The sequence below is a fragment of the Nicotiana tabacum genome, chromosome 4 (genome assembly GCF_000715075.1).
Source record: "Nicotiana tabacum cultivar K326 chromosome 4, ASM71507v2, whole genome shotgun sequence".
NCBI lineage: Eukaryota > Viridiplantae > Streptophyta > Magnoliopsida > Solanales > Solanaceae > Nicotiana > Nicotiana tabacum.
This window is the reverse complement of record NC_134083.1, coordinates 59,903,196-59,927,442: the sequence shown is the minus strand read 5'-3', so window position 1 is coordinate 59,927,442 and position 24,247 is coordinate 59,903,196. Positions and strand designations below refer to the sequence as shown.

The window sequence follows — 24,247 nt, the reverse complement described above, 5'->3', positions numbered from 1 at the left end:
GATATGACAACTGTTAGATCTCAGAGTGTTATCAGTTGGAGACTATCAAGGTAGCTGCCTGGCATCCGCCGACCTTGACTCTCTCCCTTTCAGTTATTGTACGATTCTATATTTTCAGATTGTGTTATTATCAGTCAGACTTTTATCATTTAGATGCTCATGTACTCAGTGACACTGGTTGTTGGGAGTGTTTTGTATCTGTAATTGCGAGGTTTTCTATTGAATTCAAATATTATATTTTCAAACTTAAAAGATATTATATTTTATTTAGGTTGTCGGGTTGACTAGTATTGAGATAGGCGCCATCAGGACATGCAGATTTTGGGTTGTGACAAGTTGGTATTAGAGCTTAAGTTACATAGGTCTCACGAGTCATGAGTAGGTTTAGTAGAGTCTTGCGGATCGGTACAGAGAAGTCTGTACTTATCTTCGAGAGGCTATCAAACCCTTAGGAAAAATGTCACTTTCTTGTATTCTGTCGTACGAATTTGTTGATTCCGGAAACTAAATTTATGTTATTGTATTCTCTCACATCTAGTGAGGATACGTACTTTCGGATCGGACAGTCAGACACCAGCGCCACCAGTTAGGGCCGCGAGAGGCTAGGGTAGAGGTCGATGTGTAGCTCGTACAATAGTTGGAGTAGCACCTGTAGCACCACCAGTTGCCTCAGCTTAGGAGCATATTCCAGATATAGTTGAGCCGACAGGACCAACTCAGTTACCAGTTTTGCCTATTTTGATTCCAGGCCTTCAGGAGGCTTTAGCTCAAATTTTGACTATTTGCACTGGCTTTGCTCAGGTGCTTTCGGCTCTGGCTTCACCTACCACTTCTCAGGCTAGAGAAGGTACTCATACCCCTGTTGTCCGTACTCCAGAGCAGGTAGTGCAGGGACTTCAGGTACCGAGGGCACTGCCAGTCCAGCTGATTGCAGCTGCTCAAGCCCAGGTGATCCCCGTTATGGACGATGATGAGCAAAGGAGACTTGAGAGATTTTGGAGGCTTCGACCTCCATCATTTAGCGGTGCTGATTCAAAGGATGCTCAGGGTTTTCTGGATAAGTGCCAATGGATGCTTCGGACAACAGGTATTTAGGAGACCAGTGGGGTCTCGTTAAATACTTTTCAGTTTTCTGGGACAGCCTTCAGATGGTGGGAGAATTATGAGAGGAGCCGACCATTTGGTGCAGCACCACTTTGATGGCATGAGTTCTCTGTATTATTTCTGGAGAAGTTTGTGCCACAAACTCACAGAGAGGAACTGCGCAGACCGTTCGAATATTTATGTTAGGAGGACTTGTCTGTGACTTAGTATAAAATGCGGTTTTCAGAGTTGGCTTATCATGCAGTTTGGTTGGTTCCCACTGAGAGGGAAAAGATCAGGAGGTTCATTAATGGCCTCAACCAGCAGTTTCGTTTTGTTATAACTCTGGGGAATGTAGTAGGTGCTAGATTCGACGAGGTGGTTGGCAGTGCTCGATGGCTAAAGATGGTCCGTACTCAGGAGCACGAGGAGAGGGAGGCCAAGAGGTCTTGTGGTCTGGGTAATTCCAGCGGTGTTCCTTCTGGGGGACAACCTTATCACATCAGGGTTGTCCTTATAGGCCCGCTCAGATGGCTTGTTCAGCTCATCGTGGTGCATCAGCTAGCCATGGTCAATACAATGCTCGACAGAGTCTGTCTTCTCTTGGCGCACTTCTAACTTAGAGTTCATCTCGTGCACCATTAGTTCAGGGTTCATCAGTACCAGGTTCTCCTGGTAGTTATTCTGGTTCTCGAGGTCCGCCTCAGAATTTGCCACCATGTTTCGAGAGGGATTACTCCGAGTGTGGAGAGCTGGGTCATGTGAGGAAATATTGTCCCCGCTTTTCGCGAGGTCCAGTTCAACAGAGGAGTCGGGCTACGACTCATGCACCGGTTACTCCACTACCCGCCCAGCCAGCTCGGGGTGGGGCTCAGTCAGCTAGGGGTCTCCCTTGAGGTGGAAGACGATCAAGTGGCGGTTAGGCCCAATTCTATCCTTTCCCTGCTAGGCCAGATGACGTTGCTTCAAATGCAGTGATCACAGGTATTGTCTCAGTATGCCACATGGAAACTTCTATATTATTTGACCATGGTTCTACTTATTTGTATGTATCATTGTTCTATACTCATTATCTAGATATGCCCCGTGAGTCCTTACTTTCACCTGTTCATGTATCTATGCCGGTGGGTGATACTATTTTTGTGGACCGTGTATTGGTCGTGTGTGGTAACTATCAGGGGACTGGAGACTAGAGTTGATCTCTTATTGCTCAGTTTGGTTGATTTCGATGTAATCTTGGGTATGGATTGGTTGTCTCCATGTCATGCTATTCTAGACTGTCACGCAAAAACCATTATGTTGGCGATACCGGATTACCAAAGGTTGAGTAGAGAGGTTCTCCAGATTTTGTTCCCATCGGGGTAATTTCTTACTTTAAGGCTCAATGTATAGCCGAGAAGGGGTGTCTGTCATATTTGGCTTTTGTGAGAGATGTTGATGCAGACAAACCTACTATTGATTCTGCACCGGTAGTGCGAGCATTTCCAGATATATTTCTTGAAGACCTGTCGGGTATGCCACCAGACAGGGATATTGATTTCGGTATTGACTTGGTGCCGGGCACTCAACCCATTTCTATTCCTCTGTATCGTATGGCACCAGCTGAATTGAAAGAATTAAAAGAGCAACTTCAGGAACTTCTTGATAAGGGGTTTATTAGGCCTAGTGTTTCACCCTGGGGTGCACCAATTATATTTGTGAAAAAGAAAGATGGTACTATGCGGATGTGCATCGACTACAGAGTTGAACAAAGTTACAATCAAGAACAAGTATCCTTTGTCACATATTGATGGTTTATTCGACTAGCTTCAAGTAGCGAGGGTGTTCTCCAAAATTCATTTGAGATTCGGGTATCACCAGTTAAAAATTCGGGATTTGGATATTCTAAAGACGACATTCGGGACCCGTTATGGTCACTATAAATTTCTCATAATGTCTTTTGGGCTGACCAATGCCCCAACAATATTTATGCACTTGATGAATAATGTATTCCACTCGTATCTTGATTTGTTTGTCGTAGTATTTATTGATGATATCCCGGTGTACTCACGTAGCCAGGAGGAACATGCACAACATTTGAGTATTGTACTACAGAGACTGAGGGAAGAGAAACTTTATGCCAAATTCTCCAAGTGTGAGTTCTGGCTTAGTTCGGTGGAATTCTTGGGACACATAGTGTCTAGTGAAGGGTTTAAGGTGGATCCGAAGAAAATAGAGGTAGTTCAGAGTTGGCACAAGCCATCTTCAGCTACTGAGATTCGGAGTTTTCTTGGCTTGGCTGGTTATTATTGTCGCTTTATGGAGGGCTTCTCGTCTATTGCATCACCCTTGACTAAATTGACCCAGAAAGGTGCTCTATTCAGGTGGTCGGATGAGTGTGAAGAGAGCTTTCAGAAGCTCAAGAATACCTTGACCACAACTCCCGTTCTAGTTTTTCCTTCAGCTTCAGGCTCTTATACAGTATATTGTGATGTTTCTTAGATTGGTATTGGGTGTGTCTTAATGTAGGAGGGTAGAGTTCTTTCTTATGCTTCGTGCCAGGTAAAGCCACATGAAAAAAACTACCATGTCCATGATTTAGAATTGGCAGCCATTGTTCATGCATTAAAGATTTGGAGGCGCTATCTCTATGTTGTGTCTTGTGAGGTATTTATAGATCATCGGAGTCTTCAATACTTATTCAAACAAAAGGATCTAAATTTGAGGCACCGGAGATGGTTGGAGCTGCTAAAGGACTATGATATCACTATTATGTATTATCTTGGGAAGGTTAATGTGGTGGTCGGTGCCTTGAGTAGAAAAGCAGTGAGTATGGGTAGCCTTGCATTCATTCCTATTGGTGAAAGGCCTTTTGCAATTGACGTTCAGACCTTGGCTAATCAATTCGTGAGGTTAGATATTTCGGAGCACAGTCGGGTTCTATCTTGTGTGGTTTCTTGGTCTTTCTTATATGACCGCATCAGAGAACGCCAGTATGATGATCCCCATTTTCTTGTCCTTAAGGACACAATTCAGCATGGTGATGCCAAAGATGTTACTATTGGGGATGATGGGGTACTGAGGATGCAAGGTCGGATTTGTGTGCCAAATGTAGATGGGCTGCATGAATTGATTCTTGAAAAAGCCCACAGTTCGTGGTATTCCATTCATCTAGGTACCGCAAAGATGTATCAAGACTTGAGATAACACTAGTGGTGGATAAAAATGAAGACAAATATAGTAGGGTTTGTAGCTCAGTGTTTCAATTGTCAGCAAATGAAGTACGAGCATTAGAGACCGAGCGGATTGCTTCAGAGAATTGAAATTTCGGAATGGAAATGGGATCGTATTACCATGGACTTCGTAGTTGGACTCCCACGGACTTTGAGGAAGTTTGAAACTTTTTGGGTGATTGTAGATCGATTGACCAAGTCCGCACATTTGATTCCAGTCGGAACTACTTATTCTTCGGAGCGGTTGGAAGAGATTTATATCCACGAGATTGTTCACCTACACGGTGTGCCAGTGTCCATAATTTCAAATTGGGGTACACAATTTACATCATAGTTTTGGAGAGAAGTACATCGAGAATTACATACACAGGTTCAGCTGAGTACAACATTTCACCCTTATACGGATGGCCAGTCCTAGCGCACTATTCAGATATTGAAAGATATGCTACACGCTTGTGTTATATATTTTGGAGGTTCTTGGGATCAAGTTTTGCCACTTATAGAGTTTGGTTATAATAACAGCTACCAATCGAGCGTTCAGATTTCCCCGTATGAGGCTTTATATGGGAGACGGTGTCGGTCTCTGGTGGGTTGGTTTGAGTCGGGTGAGGCTAGGCTATTAGGTACTAATTTAGTTCAGGATGCTTTGAAAAAGATTAAATTGATTCAGGAACGATTTCGCACGGTGCAGTCTAAACAGAAGAGTCATGCCGACCGGAAGCTTCACGATGCTGCTTACATGGTATGAGAGAAGGTACTACTCCGAGTTTCGCCTATGAAGGGTGTTATGTTGTTTGGGAAGAAGGGCAAGTTGAGTCCTAGGTATATTGGGCTTTTGAGACACTTAAGAAGATTGGAGAGGTGGCTTATGAACTTGCCTTGCTACCTAGTCTATCGGGTATTCACCCAGTGTTTCATGTATCTATGCTCCATAAGTATGTCGGAGACCAGTCTCATTTTTTGGATTTCTGTACAATGCAATAGGATGGTAATTTGACATATGATGTGGAGCCAGTGACCATTTTAGATCAGCAGGCTCGAAAGTTGAGATCAAAGAACATAGTCTTAATGAAAGTACAGTGGAGAGGCCAGCCAGTCGGAGAAGCTACTTGGGAGACTGAGCGAGATATGTAGAGCAAAAATTCACACATGTTTAAGACTTCAGGTATAATTCTAAACCCGTTCGAGGATGAACGTTTGTTTAAGAGGGGGAGAATGTAATGACCCAGCTGGTCGTTTTGGGTATTATAACCCCGTTCTCCCATTTACTGCTCAATTTGTACTTTATAGTTATTATATGACTTTCCAGGGTAATTGGCTCGGGTCCGGTGAGGTCTTGGAATGAATTAGAACACTTAGTTCCAAAGTTTAAAACTTAAGTTGAAAAGGTTGGCTGGATGTCGACCTATGTCTAAACAATCCCGAAATAGAGTTTTGATGATTCCAATAGCTCTGTATGGGGATTTTGGACTTCGGAGATTGTCCGGAAAATTATTTGGAAGCTCATAGCTAAATTAGGCTTGAAATGACAAAAATAGGAAGTTTAAGTTTGGAAGTTCGACCGTGGAGTTGACTTTTTGATATCGGGGTCGGAATCCAGTTCAGAAAATTTTCATAGGTCCGTTATGTCATTTATGACTTGTGTGCAAAATTTGAGGTCAATCAGACTTGATTTGACAGGTTTCGGCATCGAATGTAGAAGTTGGAATTTCTTAGTTTCATTAGGCTTGAATAGGGGTTTGATTCGTGTTTTTAGCATTGTTTGATGTGATTTGAAGCTTTGACTAAGTTCGTATGATCTTTTAGGACTTGTTGGTGTATTTGGTTGAGGTCCTGGGGGCCTCAGGTGAGTTTCGGATGGTTAACGGATCAAATTTGGACTTAGAACAATTGAAACTTGCTGCTGCCTACTGATGCAATCGCACATGCTGAACTTGGCTCGCAGGTGCGAGCTCACAGAAGCGAACCTGGAATTGCAGAAGTATGTTGTCCGCAGAAGCGGACGAAATGTCGAAGAAGTGCGACCGCAGAAGCGACCATATGGTCGCAGATGCGGCCTAGGCTAGGACTGTACTGGACATAGAAGAGGACTCTTGTCCGCAGAAGCGGGAGGAAACACCACAGCAACGGTTACGCAGAAGCCGTTAAAAGTTCTGCAGAAGCGGTTAAATGTCATTTTGGACATTTTCAACAGGGTTTTGGGCGAATTTTCAGAGCGAATTCACGGGAAATTTTGAAGTAAGTCACTTGTGATCATTATTAGTCAATAATATTGGATTATCATTGAATATTTCGACTAGATTACGTGTTTTTGATATGAAATTAGAGGATTTGGGCCTAGGGATTTCAAAATAAGAATTTAAGATTTAAAGGTCGAGTTGATGTCGGAATTTTTGTAAATTTGGTATGGTTGGACTCGTGGTTGAATGAGCGTTCATATTTTGTAACTATTGTCGGGTTCTGATACGTGGGTCCCATGGATGATTTTTGAGTTAACTTACGAGTTTTGTTGAAAAATTAGTATTTTCATATGGAATATATTCCTATAATTTGTATTGACTGAATCGAATTAATTATAACTAGATTCGAGGCGTTCGGAGGCCGATTCGCGAGGCAAAGACTTAGCGGAGTAAAGAATTATACGATTTGAGGTAAGTAACAATTCTAAACTTCATTTTGAGAGTACGAAACCCTAAATTTTGTGTTATATCAATTGTTGGAGGTGACACACATGCTAGCTGACGAGCCTGTGGGCATGCATCATACAAATTGTGACTTAAATAAATTTTGTGGAGTTATAAAATTAAAGAATCATATTATTATTCGAATATTCTCCACGTATTAGGGAAATTAAGCTGAGACTCGTATTAAGGATCATGTTTAGGCTACATGCCGATATTTTTGGACCCATAGAGTCGTGCTGCTGTTGCATTTAATTGTTTAAAAATATACATTTCATACTCATCCATGTTTATCCATTGTGAGGATATTTATGGGATTGGGGCTGCCCGCCTACAGCAGACCATATCGGTTTTATATAATTATTATTCTATGGATCGGGGATTTTCGCCTGCAGCAGGACTTATAGGGTTTATTATTATATGGATCGGGGCTGTCCGCCTGCAGCAGGCCATATCGGCTTTATATCACGCTTAAGCTGAAGGAGCCCCTCCGAAGTCTTCACCCACCACAGTGAGAGTAGATGATTTATATTCGAGAATGGCTTCGTAGGGCATGTACTTGCCTTACTTATTTATATTTGTGATGAATTTCTCTGGACATAGATCTTGTCCGAATCATTATAGTTTGGGGATAAATTTACCCCTGGGCTGAATTTGGCCTTACACGGTACTGAGTCACTGACGGTCAGTTGATGTGTATATATATACAGGATGGAATTTCCCTGGACTGGATTGACTATATACAGTACTGGGTGATTGAGTAATTGTGATCATGAGTATACGAGATATTTCCACTGAGATGTCATATTCCTCATAACCTCTGTACTGTTATTTCTATACTGGACTGTACTTGCTGAGCTCGTCACTACTTTTAGCCCAAAGGTTAGTCTTAATACTTATTGAGTTGGTTGTACTCATACTATACTCTGCACCTCCTGTGCAGATCAAGGTGCTTCTGGATACGACGACTTAGATCTCAGAGGATTATCAGTTGGAGACTATCAAGGTAGCTGTCCGGCGTCCGCCGACCTTGACTCTCTTCCTTTCAGTTATTATACTACTCTATATTTTCAAACAGTATTGTTATCATTCAGTCTTTGTTATTATTTAGATGCTCATGTACTCAGTGACACCGGGTTTTGAGAGTGTTTTGTATCTGTAATTGTGAGGTTTTCTATTGAATTCAAATATTATATTTTCAAACTTAAAAGATATTGTGTTTTATTGAGGTTGTCGGCTTGCCTAGTATTGAGATAGGTGTCATCACGATATACGGATTTTGGGTCGTGACACGTGCTCTTCTTTAATGTCAATTATGAGGGCTATTGATGAAGATGTAACGCTTAAATATAAATGCCAAATTTTCTGTAACGGGCTATCATCCTTAATGCTGCAGAATATTCTGTATTAAATATTATCGGGTTCAAAATATTTAATACTCTTTTTATGATCGTTATTCCTTTCGGTGACGAGAAATAGTTATGCTGGGTAATCATCCCCATCTTATATTCCACGTGTCCCTCCTTTAAGCGGCCATGTATCATGTTGTATTTTTTCCTATACAATCCCAAAAGCTAGCTCATACTCCTCTTCGTGACCTCCCATAGTGGTCCTTACTTTTAAGAAAGCCGAGCGGGGCCAATTTCTTATACTTGCTCAGTGTGCCTCTCTTTCTTCGAGTGTCCCGCCCGGTTCACTGGGTTGTTGGCTTGCCAAGCACTTGGCCGCTTTTCCTGCCGCCCGCTTGACTGGTAGAGCGCTCGTTATCCTGACGTTTCTCTCTGATGGGCCCCTCCCATTGCTATAGCCATATGATGTGGCAGCTTCAGCTCACAACCATTTTCCCGGACAAACCTTTATACTTTAGGATGATTTTTCACCGTTGAAGGACATGGTTCAATGTACCAATTGAATTTTTCACTCATTTAGTTATGTAAAAATAAAACAAATTGGTTCAAGTATCAAGCATAAATTGGAAGATTAACAAGATTAAGTAAATAATTCATTTAAGTATTCATTGTAGGAATGTGAGTGGGAGACGTTTGGTGATAAAATCATTCTACCGTGTCAAAAAAAAAAAAAAATAGAAACAAAAATATGTCATTTTTCTAATCTATAACTTATGGTGATAAATAGACATTTTTTTTCCTTTAATCAAATTTTAAAAGTCTTATTTTATACTAAATCATAACCCTCAACTTTTTGTTTTTCTTGATATGATGATACTTTTTTTCTTTTCTAATCTACGCCGTCACACACTGTATAATGAATAGTACATTTAGTACTTTAAATAATAATAAAAAATAAGTAACAAAATATAATTTTAATATATAAATAAAGTTGCTCATATCAGTAATTTATATATTATTAAAAGGAGTAAGAAAATATATACGTTATATTAAAAGGAGAGTAGTGAAACTGATAAAATGTCATATTAGCAATACTGAATACTAGATCATGAAATAATGAAAAATAAGAAACAAAATAGTTAATTGATAACTATACGATTCGTTTTCTTCAGTTTCAATTATTTCTAAACACCGTAGCTTTTGCTTAAATTCTGTTTTTGTAGTGAAAAATTCATTAAATATGTATAAATATCGGTGACAAATGATCTATGGTTTCGGTGACAAATTTAGAACCCATAAACTTCAAATCATGGCTCCACCTCAAACTTGTTGGTCCTTTTGAAGATCCATAAAATTTTATCCTCACCTACTTGAACAGAGGTGCTAAGATTTCACCTATGTCATTATTTCTTTAATATTTTTTGCTATAATCAAACTGTGCTCTCTACTCATCATCAATTCTACTACGATTGTTAACTTTGGCAGCAGCTGGAGTTTGTAATAACAGGTGTGGTGGGAGAAAATTTTTGTGTAGAAACAGAATGTACTCACTATTAGCAAAAAGCTGCCTTTTTGTACAGATTGTTCTATACAACAGAAAATATAAACACAAAATTATTTTTGTTTAATACAAAGGGCTGGAACTAATTTCCTAAGGGATAAAGCCATAACGTAGTTCTTTACATTACTATAATCCTAATCAAAATTGATAATCAACATCATTCTAGTAGATTTCTTCTTTTGTTGGATCTGCAATTCATCAACTTCAATTCATTGGTTTCAGCTTCGTACTATTGCAAAAATCATCAATTAATGGATCACTTTCTCTTACAATTTCTATAAACAAAAGCGGGTTGAGTTCCTTTTTTCTTGTCTACTCACCAACAATAACATTATCATGAGATGAGAGAAACGGATGCTTTAATAGCATATCAGCAGTCCATCATAATCTCGACTCCTTAACAAGACACTTTTTCAGAAAATCTTTAGCCTCTTTTGATAATCTTTTGTTCTGCAAATCCAGTGATCCCATTCCAATTTTGCACAATAGATAAACAACATCGTCGCAATCCCAAACTGTCTTCCTTGTAACCATCTCAAAGACAGTGCACCCAAAAGCCTAAATATCGGCTTCAGGTCCGTACTCGTTATCGAGAACTGATTCTGGCGCTATGTACATAGGTGCTCCCTTGAGTCCACTCTTTCTTTTTTGACTCTTTACTTCAACCTTCTTCGCGAACCCAAAATCAGCAATCTTAGCAACTTTTTTCGTACCCACAAGAAGAATGTTAGCTGGTCTAATGTCAAGGTGATTGAAACCTTTTCCATGAATAACACTAAGACCCAATAGAATTGATTTCGCGTACTGTTTTACCTCAAAATCTTGCAACCCTTGCCTTAAATTTTGATCAATCCGATCAGCTAAACTTCCACCATATGCGTACTCGAGCAACATGTTGTATAATATCTTCCCACCCTCTTCAGTAACATCAGCTCCGAAACATCGAATAATATGATTGTATACGGGTAGAACCGAGGCTAAGGAGCACTCCGATTTCCCGATGTGGAAATTAAGTAAGAACGTAACTACAAGGAATCAAGGCCCGAACAAAGCACCTGCCCCCGGAGCTATCGAGACTATGCCCCCGGACCTAATTCGAATAACAAGACCTCAGAAAGCATTGCCAAACATCCGTATACGATTAACAAAGGACCGTGATATTCGTGCCCGACCAGATATCACGGTGTGAATATCGGCCCGTATCAGCAGTTGATCAGTGATTAGCAAAAAGGAAGATCATTACCTTTCTTAGAATTGTACTTAGGGTAAAACTCTTCTGCTATATAAAGTGGAGGTTTATTATTCAATACACATGTTGTAATACGCATACCAAGACAATATACACCTGTTTTCTCTGATTCTAAAAGTTATTCAAGGTTCTTATCTTTGTTCATAAGTTCTTCATAAGTGTTAGCTCTGAACCGAAGGCAGGCTATTTGTTACTCTTTTAACCGAGCTCGGATTCGGTATTATCACTGGTTTGGCTGTTAATTCTATATTTAATTTGCTTATCTAACGTCATTAATCACTTGTATTGAATTAGTTCACATATCCTTAAAATCGCGTATAAATTCAATTGTTATCTATTTTAAAGGGTAAACAGTTTGGCGCCCACCGTAGGACTAAGGATGATAGTGGTAACTTGATACAAATTTCTATAACATACTCTATTTTATACTTGTTCTTTGAGATTTTAATTTCAGGTCAACCTAAAAATGTCAAACTCTCAGTCTGCTAACTTGAACGTTGATGCTGAATCTAGCCATCACGACAAAAATAACAATATAGTGCCCAGCAACGAGGTGCCCCTTGTTGATCCTAACGGAGTCCCGGTTGCAGACCCAATTGACACCAATTTGCATGTGGCCATCGATGCCAACCTGTCGACTGACCTTGAGAACAGTGTTCGCGGAGGAGCCCGACCTACGACTCGAGGTACACCCGAAGGTGAAGGCAACGGGATCCATCTGCGGGTGATTTTCAAAATGTTGCAGACCCAACAGACGTCGATAACACAACTGCAGAATAAAAGTCGCGCCCCCAGCAGAGTTGAGCCCCAACCATCACGGGAAAACGCCCCAAGGAGTGAGAAAGAAACAGAAAAGCCAGGTGAAGTTGAGCCCGGGACCAACCCTGAAATAGTAAAAATGCTTGAGGAACTGACAAAGCAGATGGAATCGGGGGATAATTAGAAAATTGAGTCCAATGACAAAAACTTGGAGACCTATAATGCCATAGTCGATCAAATCCCAGGAGCGCGCCCAATATTGAAAGGCCTGGATTCCAAGAAATGTTTCCAAAAGCCTTTCTCTCAGAGTGCGGCACCGAAGCCAATCCCGAAGAAGTTCTGCATGCCCAAAATTTCGAAGTATAATTGAACCACAAATCCAAATGAGCACATGACCTCCTAGACGTGTGCCATCAAGGGAAACGACCTAGAAGATGATGAAATTGAGTCGGTTTTGCTAAAAACGTTCGGGGAAACCCTGTCCAAAGGAGCAATGATATGGTATCACAACTTACCCCAAAAGTCTATCGATTCGTTTGCTATTCTTGTAGACGCCTTTGTGAAAGCAAATGCCGGGGTCATCAAGGTCGAGACCAGAAAATCGGACCTTTTCAAGGTAAAACAAAGAGATAACGAAATGCTCAGGGAATTTGAAACAGAATTTGATACAAAGAGACTCCTTAGCTTCATAGCAGTTGAAACAGAATTTGATAGCGTACCCGGCGGTAACTTGGGCCGACATCCATAACAGGTACCAGTCAAAAATTAGAGTTGAGGATGATCAGCCCGGTGCCCCTGACTCCATTTATCCCATCAGAACTAATGATAGGCCTAAGAGAGTCGTGAATCATAAACCAAGACCGAACAAAGACCGGTATCAATCATATAGCAGGGATCAAAGGGGCAACCGATCTGGGCGCAACCCCATGAGAAACGAAAAGAGCAATGATCGAGGCCACATTAGCGGGGACTCATGAGCAAAAACGGTTTCAACAGGCCACTCGGGGCAAGGGAGGCACCAAGGTTATCAGAATACAATGTCGATGCTGCTAGCATCGCATGTGCTATCGGGCGCATCAAAGACACCAAGTGGCCTCGACCATTGTAGTTCGACCCTACCCAGAGAGACCCTAACTTAATGTGTAAGTATCATGGTACTCATGGCCATAGAACCGAGGACTGCCGATAGTTAAGAGAAGAAGTGGCCTGGTTATTCAATAACGGATATCTCCGGAAATTTCTAAGTGATCGAGTCAAAACTCACTTCAGGAATAGGGACTCCAACAAACATATCGAACAAGAGGAACCTCAGCATGTAATGAACATGATCATTGGTGGAGTCGACGTCCCCCAAGGACCAATGCTATAATGCACCATGGTGACCATCACAAGGGAAAAATGAACTCGAGATTATATCCCGGAGGGAACCATTTCGTTCAATGATGAGGATGTTGAAGGCATCGTACAACCGCATAATGATGCACTAGTAATATCCGTACTTATAAATAAATCTCGAGTTAAGCGTGTATTGATTGATCCAGGTAGCTCGGCCAATATCATCGGATCGATTGTCGTAGAGCAGTTGGGTCTACAAGACCAAATAGTGCTGGCAGTCCGGGTTTTAAGTAGATTCAACATGGCATGTGAAACTACGAAAGGGGAGATAACCCTATCACTGAACATCGCCGGGACCATCCAAGAAACAACATTCTATATGATCGAAGGGGATATGAGATATAATGATTTATTTTGAAGATCATGGATTCACAACATGAGAGAAGTACCCTTAACACTACACCAGGCACTGAAGTTCCCCATACCGGGATGAATCAAGATGGTTTACGAAAAACAGTCGGCCACAAAAGAAATGTTCGTGGTCGATGAGGTGATCCTAATATTTGCATTCTCGACATCAAAGAACACGGAGCCGTTTAGGAAGGAAGAAACCAAATAGCAATCACCGATATTGGCCCCGACAAAATCGGAGAAGCAAGAAGCATGCGAGGATGATGAATACAGAGTCCCTAGGTCGTTCATCAGCCCTGATAATTCTGATGCCACCAAATTAATGGTTGAGGAGCTGAGCAAGTCACATTGATCGAACACTTTCCCGATCGGAGTGTATACCTGGGCACGGGGTTAACTCCCGAGCTCAGGAAAAAACACATTAAATTCCTTATAGCTAATATAGGTTGTTTCGCTTGGTCCCATCTTGATATGACAGGAACCCTGCCAGAAATAACCACTCATAAGCTGATCTTGGATCCCAAGTTCAACCCAGTTAAATAGAAGAGGAGGCCTCAGTCCGAAGTCAAGCATGCATTCATCAAAGACGAGGTATCTAAACTCCTTAAAATAGTTTCCATTCGGGAAGTAAAGTACGAATTGGCTAGCTAACGTAGTGGTAGTGCCTAAAAAGGTAAATAAATTAAGAATGTGCGTAGATTACAAACACTTGAACAAGGCATTCCCTAATGACTTTTCTTTTGCCTAACATCGATCGCATGATCGATGCGACAACCGCGCACGAGATACTTATCTTTCTTGACGCCTATTCCGGGTACAACCAAATCCGGATGGACACGGACGATCAAGAAAAAACTTCCTTTATCACTAAATTCGGCACTTATTATTATAACGTAATTCCGTTTGGACTATAGAAAATTGGTGCCACTTATCAATGCCTAGTAAACCGTATGTTCAAAGAACAAATAGGACAATAAATGGATGTTTATATTGGCGACATGTTAGTTAATTCCATGTGAGCAGAGGGACATTTGAAATATTTGTAGGAAACCTTTGACGTACTGAGGAGATTCAATATGAAGTTAAACCCGAAGGAATGCGCATTCGGGGTCAGATCCAGAAAATTTCTTGGATTTATGGTGTCTAACCGAGGGATTGAGATAAATCCCGATAAAATCAAAGCTATAGAAGAAATCACCGTGGTGGACAGTGTCAAGGCTGTTAAGAGGCTAACCGGGCGCATAGCCTCCCTGGGCCGGTTCATATCAAGGTCTTCCGATAAGAGCCATCGATTCTTCTCATTATTGAAGAAGAATAACTTTTCTTAGACCCTGAAATTCCAACAAGCTTTGGAAGAACTCAAACGGTACCTTTCGATCCTACCCATGCTCCATGCTCCGAAGGTGGATGAGCAATTGTACCTGTGCTTGGTGGTATCCAAGGAGCGGTAAGTGGAGTCCTAGTCCGGGAAGAGAAAGGTACATAATTTCCTATTTACTATGTTAGTAGAACTCTGGGTGATGTCGAAACAAGGTATCCTCGCCTGGAAAAATTGGCGCTCGCTTTGTTAAGCGCATTCAGAAAGTCAAAGACTTATTTTCAATGCCACCCCATATGTGTCGTAACTTCTTACCCACTAAGGAATATAATGGTCGCAGAAATTAGCGAGTATGATATCAAATATCGACCCCGAACCGCCATCAAATCACAAATTTTGGCGGACTTCATGGCCGACTGTATGTCGGCCTTAATACCCCAAGTCGAAAAGGAATTGTTGTTAACCTCGAGGACTTCCTCAGTAATCCGGACCTTCTTTACGGATGGTTCTTGGAATGCAAAGGGGTCCAGACTCGACATCATGTTGAAGCCACCTATGGGTAATGTAGTTAGGCAGTCTATTAGAATTGTGAAATTGACTAACAATAAGGCCGAGTATGAGGCCATGATTGCAGGTCTCGAATTAGATAAAAGCCTTGGGGCCGAGGTGGTCAAGGCCAAGTGCGACTCCCTCTTTGTGGTAAATCCAGTCAATGGGATGTTCGAAGTAGAGGAGGAACAAATGCGAAGGTATTTAGAAAAATTGCAGGTAGCATTGTATCAATTCAAGGATTGGACCCTACAACACGTACCCCGAGATCAAAATAGCAAAGCCGATACTCTGGCTAACTTGGGGTCATCAGTTGATGACGATGAATTCAGCTCAGGAACGGTCGTACAACTCATGAAATCGGTAGTGAAAGAAGGCAATGCCTAAATAAACTCAACTAGTTTAACTTGGGATCGGAGAAACAAATACATAGACTATTTGAAGATTGGGAAGTTTCCCTTGGATCCTAAACAATCGAGAGCTCTACGCACAAAGGCGGCCAATTTTAGCCTGTCCGAAGAGACTCTGTTTAGAAGAATATTCGACGACCCGTTCACCATATGCTTGGGGTCGGGAGATACCGAATATGTCTTCAGAGAAGTTCACGAAGGCACATGCGGAAACAATTCGGGGGTAGAATCTTTGGTTTAGAAGATAATCCGGGTCAGCTATTACTGGATCAACATGGAGAAAGATGCAAAGGACTTTGTACGAAGATGTGATGACTGTCAGTGACATGCACCGATTATCCATCAACCTGGAGAGATACTCCATTTGGTTTTGTCCCTGTGGTCGTTTATGAAATAGGGAATGGACATCGTCGTTCCCTTGCCGTGGGCACCTGGTAAGTGTCAATTCATATTGTTTATAACCGAATATTTCTCTAAATGGGTCGAAGCTCAAGCATTCGAGAAGGTCCGGGAAAAAGAAGTCATTGACTTCATTTGGGACCACATAATATTTTGGTTCGGGATACCAGCCGAGATCGTGTGTGATAATGGGAAGAAATGCATCGGTAACAAGGTAAACAAGTTCTTTAAAGACCACAAGATTGAAAAGATAATCTTTACACCCTATCACCCTAGTGGTAACAGACAAGGGGAATATACAAACAAGACCATACTCCAAAACTTGAAAAAGAGGGTGACTGATGCGAAAGGGAAACGTGGAAGGAAATTCTGCCCGAAGTCCTATGGGCATAATGTACAACTTCAAAATCTAAGTACCGGGGCCACCCTGTTTTTGATGGTCTATGGTGCTGAAGCATTAATATCTGTCGAAGTGGGAGAACCGAGCCTCAGGTTCAAATATGCGACCGAAGAATCAAACAGTGAGGCCATGTGTACGAGCCTAGAACTATTGGATGAAACACAAGAGGCTGCCCTAGTCCGGTTGGCCGCCGAAAAATAGAAGATAGAAATATATTACAACCGAAGATCCATCCTCCGACACTTCAAGATCGGTGACTTGGTGTTATGAAAATATAACGACCCGACTTGTCGTTTTGAACATTTACGCTCCTTTCAACTATTTTAAGTCTTGAATAGCTTCATATGATATATTATGACGGGTGTGAATTATCGTTTTGATGTTTCAAGTGTTTCGCGATTAGTGCAAAAGAATATATTTCATGTTGGAAGCTTAAATGAAAAGGGTTGACCGGAGTTTAACTTTTGTGCAAACGACTCCGGAATTGAGTTTTGATGATTTCAATAACTCCGTATGGTGATTTTGGACTTAGGAGTGTGTCCGAAAAAGTATCTGGAAGTTCGTAGTTGAATTTGGCTTGAAATGGCGAAAATAGGAAGTTTAACTTTGGAAGTTTGACCCGAGAGTTGACGTTTTGACATCGGGGTCGGAATCTAGTTCTAAAAATTTTCATAGGTCCTTTATGTCATTTATGACTTGTGTGCAAAAGTTGAGGTCAACCGGACTTGATTTGATTGGTTTCGACATCCAATGTAGAAGTTGGAATTTCTTAGTTTCATTAAACTTGAATTGGGGTATGATTCATGGTTTTAGCGTTATTTGATGTGATTTGAGATTTCGACTAAGTTTGTATGATATTTTAGGACTTGCTGGTATATTGGTTAAGGCCTCGGGGGCCTCGGGTGAGTTTCAGATGGTCAACGGATAAATATTTGGATTTGGAATTTTTCTAATATTTGTACCTGGTTTCCTTATACGCGATCGCATGAACTTGTCCGCGATCGCGTAGGCTTGTTTGGGGCGGTGATGATTTTGTTCTATGCGGTCGCGAATGCTGGAACACGATCATGTATGTTTGTCTAGGCTGTGCTTCTCGAATGCGTGTCTAGGGCGCGTTCACGTAGAGGAAGTAAGGCAATTGGGGCCACGCGCTTAATGCTTCGCGATTGCGTGAATGAGTCCGCGATTGCGTAGGTCTGCGGAACTGTGCTTCGCGATAGCGTGGAATTATCTGCGATCGCATAAGGTTTATTTGGGCAGTGGGAGATTTGTCTTTCGCAATCCCGTGAATGAGTCCGCGATCGCGGAGAGCAAATGTCTGGGAAGTGAGTTTAAGTTCTGAAAATGGGAATTCGTCCCATTTTTCATTTTTACCGATTTGGATCTCGGAGAGAGGCGATTCTTGAGAGGGTTTCAAGGAAAACAACGAGGTAAGTGTTCTTAACTCAATTTTGATGAAATTACCCAAATCTATGATTGTTTTTAACGTTTAATTGGTGATTTAAGTTGGAAACTTTTGAAAACCCTATTGGTTAAATTTGAAGATTGAGGGTCGAGTTGATGTCAGAATTTAGTAAAATTGGACTCGTGGTTGAATGGGCATTCATATTTTGTAACTTTTATTGGGTTCCAAGACATGGGCCCCACTGGCTATTTTTGAGTTATATTTCGGATTTTGTTGGAAAATTAGTATTTTCATATGGAATTAATTCCTATAATTTATATTGACTTAATCGAATTATTTGTGACTAGATTCGAGGCGTTCGGATGCCGAAGCGTGAGGAAATGGCTTATTGGAATACAAAATTACACGGTTTGAGGTAAGTAACACTTCTAAACTTGGAGCGGAGGGTATGAACCCTGATTATACGTCTTATGTAATTTATTTGGTGGTGACGCACATGCTAGGTGATGGGCGTGTGGCAGTGCACCGTAGAAATTATGACTCAGTCGATTCTGTAGGGCTGTGCAATCAAGTAACTTGTTATCTTCCATGCACTTTTCCATGTATTAGAGAAACTGAGATGTGACTCATGCTAAAAATCATGCTGAGTCTATATGCCGATATTATTGAGACCCACAGAGGTCGTGTTGCTGTTGAATTATTTGTCTAAATTATAATTTCATATTCAGTCATGTTCATTCATTTCATATCATCTCTCAGTCTCTGTTGCTATTTGTTGATTCATCATATCATCATTTTGGGCTAGTTTCATGACATTGGGAACCCGAGAGACTGGAAAGATTGACGAGTGAGCGAGGCCGAAGGCCTGATTATGAGGATTTATATGGGATAGGGCTGCACACCATATCAGGCCATATTTGCTTTATATATGTTATTGTTATATGGATCGGGGATGCCCTCCACAACAAGCCTTATAGGCTTTATTATTATGGGATAGGACTGCACGTCGTAGTAGGCCACATCGGCTTTATATAGCGCTTGGGATGAAGGAGCCCCTCCGGAGTATGCACCCCCCACAGTGAGCGCAGATGATTTTATATTTGGGATGGACTTCCCAGGGCATGGAGTTGCCTTAATTTATTATATTTGAGATGGACTTCTCAGGGCATGGAGTTGCCTTATTTACTTATAATTTACCTAGGCATGGATCTTGCCAGAATCATTTATTATATTTGGGATAGAGTTCCATCGGCTGGATTGGCCCTGTACAGTACTGAGTGACTGAATGATAGTTATTATGTATATATATGGGATGGATCTTCCCTGTGCTAGATTGACCATATACAATACTGAGTGATTGGGTATTCTGAGAGTGTGAGTACATGAGTTCATCATTGTGCTGCATTGCATTAGACATGCATACTTGGTATGTATGCATATAGAATTATTTTTCCTCATGCCATCTGATAAGGAAATTTCTTATCTGTCGTTAAAGTTTTGAGAAAAATCATAGATTTCAGACTTACTCATATTTTCGGTCACTTTCGGCAAAAGATTTGAGTTTTACTATCATATTGAAAAGAAAATATTTATTATCCGGAAATTTATATGAGCTGAGCACTTTATTATTGAGTTATTACTTGTGTTGCTTTAAATTGTATTGTTATGAGATGTTATTGGTTATTGGCGTGGACTCTAACCTTGGTACAAGCTCGTCACTATTTTCAACCTAAGGCTAGGTTTGTTATTTATTAAGTATATGAGGTCGGTTGTACCCATACTACACTTCTACACCTTGTATGCAAATTTCTGATGTTGATGTTGCTGCGTACGGTTGGAGCTGGATCAGAAGATGTACTTATGTTCCAGTCATTGCTACTTCTCATTCATGGTAGCTTTAGAATTTTTAATCTGTTCATGTATATTTCAGACAGATGACGTATTTTTATTTCATACCAGTTTTGTAAATTCTAATCTTAGAAGCTCATGATTTGTACTACCATTCCTTGGGAAATGTATTAGAGTCAGTTAAATATTAATTGAATCAAATTATGTTATTTGTCTTACCTAGCAGGTTAGGTTAGGTGCCATCACAGCTAGTTAGATTTTGGGTCGTGACAAATTGAATCACTGCATACTCGAAACCTGAACGAGGGAAAGTTGGGACCGAATTGGGAAGGACCATATCAAGTCATCGGAATTACCGGCAAGGGCTCGTACAAACTCGAAGCAGGAAATGGTGTACCGCTACCGAACAACTGGAACGTGACACACTTAAAGAGATACTACTGCTAAGGTACGAACTCATTTACTTTTTTTAATATTATGAATCGGGCTAACACTTGCAGGCAACCGCCAAAGGAGAATGTGACTATTACAACTTAAAGCGTGCATTGCACTCTTTTTTACTTGAATCGGTATTATCCCAAATGGGTTTTCCGGCAAAGTTTTTAACGAGGCAACAATAAATCATGCTAACTTAAATTCGAAGATCGATTTTAAATCGGAGCCAATGGTCGCATCAACAGTATCCGAGCCCTCTCAAGATCGACCTCGAATATTGGGGGCCATCGCCCTCTGGTTAAGGTTTTTTAGCAAGGAAAAAATGAAACTTTGTATTTGAACAACTTAGGCTTGGTGGTTAGGATTTATTCTAAGGGCCTAACGGTCAAATGAACCGTACCCGCGTAGGCCACCTTAGCCATAATACAACCTTTTACACGCTTTCGATCATGTACTTTACACACATAAATGAAAGAAATTTTCCATTTTGAAATTACGTATTTTTGCCTCTTCGAACATTGAGCCCAAGGGCTATCACTATTCGGGAACTATCGAGCCCAAGGGCTAGCCCTATTCGGGGACTATTGAGCCCAAGGGCTAGCCCTACTCGGGGACTGTCGTCTGAAATAAATTTGGGCAACTCGGGCTACCAAATCCCAGAGGCACAAAACCTATTGGGTAGTTCCTAAACATAAAAGGCTACGACCACCCTAAAAAATGACTTGGAGACATCCAAAGCTCGTAATCAAAGCATAAGGCCTTCGTAATACTTCAAAACATGCTAAAAGGTTACTCTTGGCAAAAACATCGTATAAAGTCACTTAAGCATCTTGAAAAAACTTCCGATCACACCGAGTTTTCAAAGCCTCGAGCAAATAAAGTTGCATCAAAGTCAGGGGCTGTTCAGACCTCCAAAAAGCAAACGACTTATTATTACATTTAATTCTATGCAAAGGCAGAAGAAATATTTGCAAGAACAGAAAAGATGCTAAAAAGGTGAAGACTCAAAATTACCAAAAAGGGAAATTTTATATATTCGAGAATGTCTTTACAAAAGCCAAACAAAAACAGCCTCAAAATAAACAAAAAATATACACTAAAAAGAAATTAAAAAAAATTCTAAGGCATTCATGCCTGATCTTCGTCGGGGCTCGATTCAGCGCGAGAACCCTCGGTGCCTTCGGATTCCTCGGAACCCTCGGAGTCCTCTGTACCCTCAGGTTTATAAACTTTCTTTGTCTCGACCTCACGTTTCCTTGCCTCCTTGATCTCGGCAGACAAGTCGAAGCCTCGGGCTTGGATCTCTTCTAGGGTCTCCCTTCGAGACTGCTATCTCATATATTCAACATTAGTCTTCAAGCGGGCCTCAGCTTCTTCAACGTCGGTCTTGTACTGGGCTACCATATCTTCGGCATCGTCGAAGGTTGTGTCCGACCTAGAGCTTGTTGTTTCATATTCTTTAAAGATAGCATCCCGTTCTGCTAGGGTCGAGCTCAAATGTGCTTGGAGTTCGTCAATCAGCTAGGATCTCTTGTCGGCTTACTCCTTCACCACTCGAAGTCGAAGACTCCTTCTGAGCCCTATCTAGATCGGCTTGTAGGTCCTTGATGTCCCCGTCCTATTGCTCGCTGAGGAGCTTGCACATATACCTTTTTTGAGCCTTCTCCTTGAGCTCGAGCTGATTGACCTCGACCCGGTACCAGAGAGATCTCTCATGATGAAGTATGAGGCTTGCACAATAATGAATTATGTGAGAGACATCAAAACCTAAGTAAAATCCAAAAAGACGTAATGATGCCTTACCCGGTTCAATGCATGCTGTGCCTCATTGAAAAGGCATGGCACATTCACCTCGTTCATTTTTGCCTGGTCGTCCTCAGTCACCAAGCATCGGAGGTAGCTGGCTATGCCCACGAGGCCAGATAGAAACCGACCATCCTCCGGGATAATAAGAATGATTGATCTCTTGCGACCGGGGTCCACACTCGGAGCGGGAAATTAGTTAATCTATTTTGGGCTCAAACTCGGCCCGCCAACTTCCGAAGATGTATCCTTCTTCGGGACTTCTAGGTCACCCAGCCTGGAAACTTCTTCAAAAGGGGACGAGTCCACACCATCAAGCAAAAGAGTGAAGGGGATCTTCTGTGCAATGGATCCTTTCATTGGACTTCTCCTTTCCTGCTTGGGCCTCTTCAAGCATGGACTCGGTGTAGGAGAAATCCCCCAAATTTCTATAACACCGGGCGCTTTGTTTAGAGTGGAGCCGGCGTCCCGGGGGGTCTCGGCCCCTATCTCCATACCCGTTTCCTGTGTCTGAGGGAGGTCGGCCTTACGAATCTCCCCCTCGGTTGACGCTTGCTCCTCGAGAGGGGTTGTTCCATGAGCAATAAAAATGTCGACTTCTTCGGACTCATCATTGAGCCGAAGAAGCGTATCAGAGTCTAGTGCCCGAGATGTAACGACTCGACTGGTCATTTTACTTTATAGATCCCCATTCCCCTAATTAACACTCCCCGTATGTGCTTCTACAGTTTTATGACTTGCGGAGATGGTTAGTTCGGGTTTGGAAGGGTTCAGATTGAAATTGGAACACTTAGTGGGCGTTTGGACATAAGAATTGTAAAATTACAAAAACAAAAAAAGTGAAAAATAATTTCAAGTGAAAATGATATTTGAAAATTAGATTTTTGTTTGGACAAGAATATAATTTTGGGTTGCTTTTGAAGTTAAGTGAGAGATCTGAGTGAATTTTGAAAAATAGATTTTCTGGAGTTTTTTAAATTTTTGAAAAATTTCAAAATTCATTTTCAAGTGAAAATTGGAAATTATATGGCCAAACACTGATTAGTGAAAATATTTCGAAAAAAATGAAAAAAATGCTTATGTCCAAACGGGAGCTTAGTTCCTTAACAGTAGCCTATGATGGTTAAGTTTGACTTGAGTTAACATTTTGAGTAAACAACCTTGGAACCGGGATTTGATTGTCCCAATAGGTTCGTATGGTAGTGTGTTCGTATTGGGTTTCGGATGACCCATGAGCGTTTTGGCGCTTAATATTTAAAGTTGGCACATTGAAGGTTTTTCAAGTTCTTTAAGTTTTCTTTGGAGTAGACTATGGTGTTATCGAGATCCGTTTGGGATTCCGATCCTTGGAGTAGTTTCGTATAGTGATTTAAGACTTGTATGTAAAATTTGGCATCATTCCGAGTTGATTTGATAAGAATCGGACGCGCGGAAGTCTTTTTACAAGTTTTTGAGTTTCATGATTTGATTCATGCGTTTTGGCATCCGATTCATGATTCTAGATGTTATTTCGGTGTTTTGATCGTGCAAGCAAGTTCATATGATATTTTTAGACTTGTGTGTCATCTGGTGTGGAGCCCCGAGGGCTCGGGAGAGTTTCAGACACGTTCGGAGAGGTGGAAAGACTTTAATTTTTCTTATCTTTTTGCTGGTGCCTCAAGTATTGCAAATGTGAGGTTTTGTTTGCATTTGCGAGTTGGCCTTCGCAATTGTGATGAAGCCCAGGCGAGGCAAAACTCGCATTTGTGAGCTTTTCCATCGCTTTTGCGATCAGCACCACTTCGCATTTGCGAAGCTTTTGGTCGCAAGTGCGACCGGGACAGAAATGATCAGACTTCACAATTGTGATTCTTTTGTCGCATTTGTGACCATCGCTTTTGCTAACTAGATATCGCAAATGCGACATCTGCGACTGGTGCAAGGGCTTTTATTACTGGTGTGACTAAGTTTCTGATGCGTTTGGAGGGGTGGAAGGACTTCAGTTTTTCTGCTTTTTTTTTATGGTGCCTCAGGTATCGCAAATGCGAGATTTTGTTCACA

The 24,247-nt window shown here is 41.3% G+C and overlaps 1 pseudogene; it reads right to left on the bottom strand.

Annotated features, from left to right (window-relative positions):
- Window positions 1-10,043: 10,043 nt before the first annotated feature.
- Window positions 10,044-24,247, bottom strand: part of LOC107776218 (mitogen-activated protein kinase kinase kinase 20-like) — a 56,876-nt pseudogene continuing 42,672 nt past the window's right edge.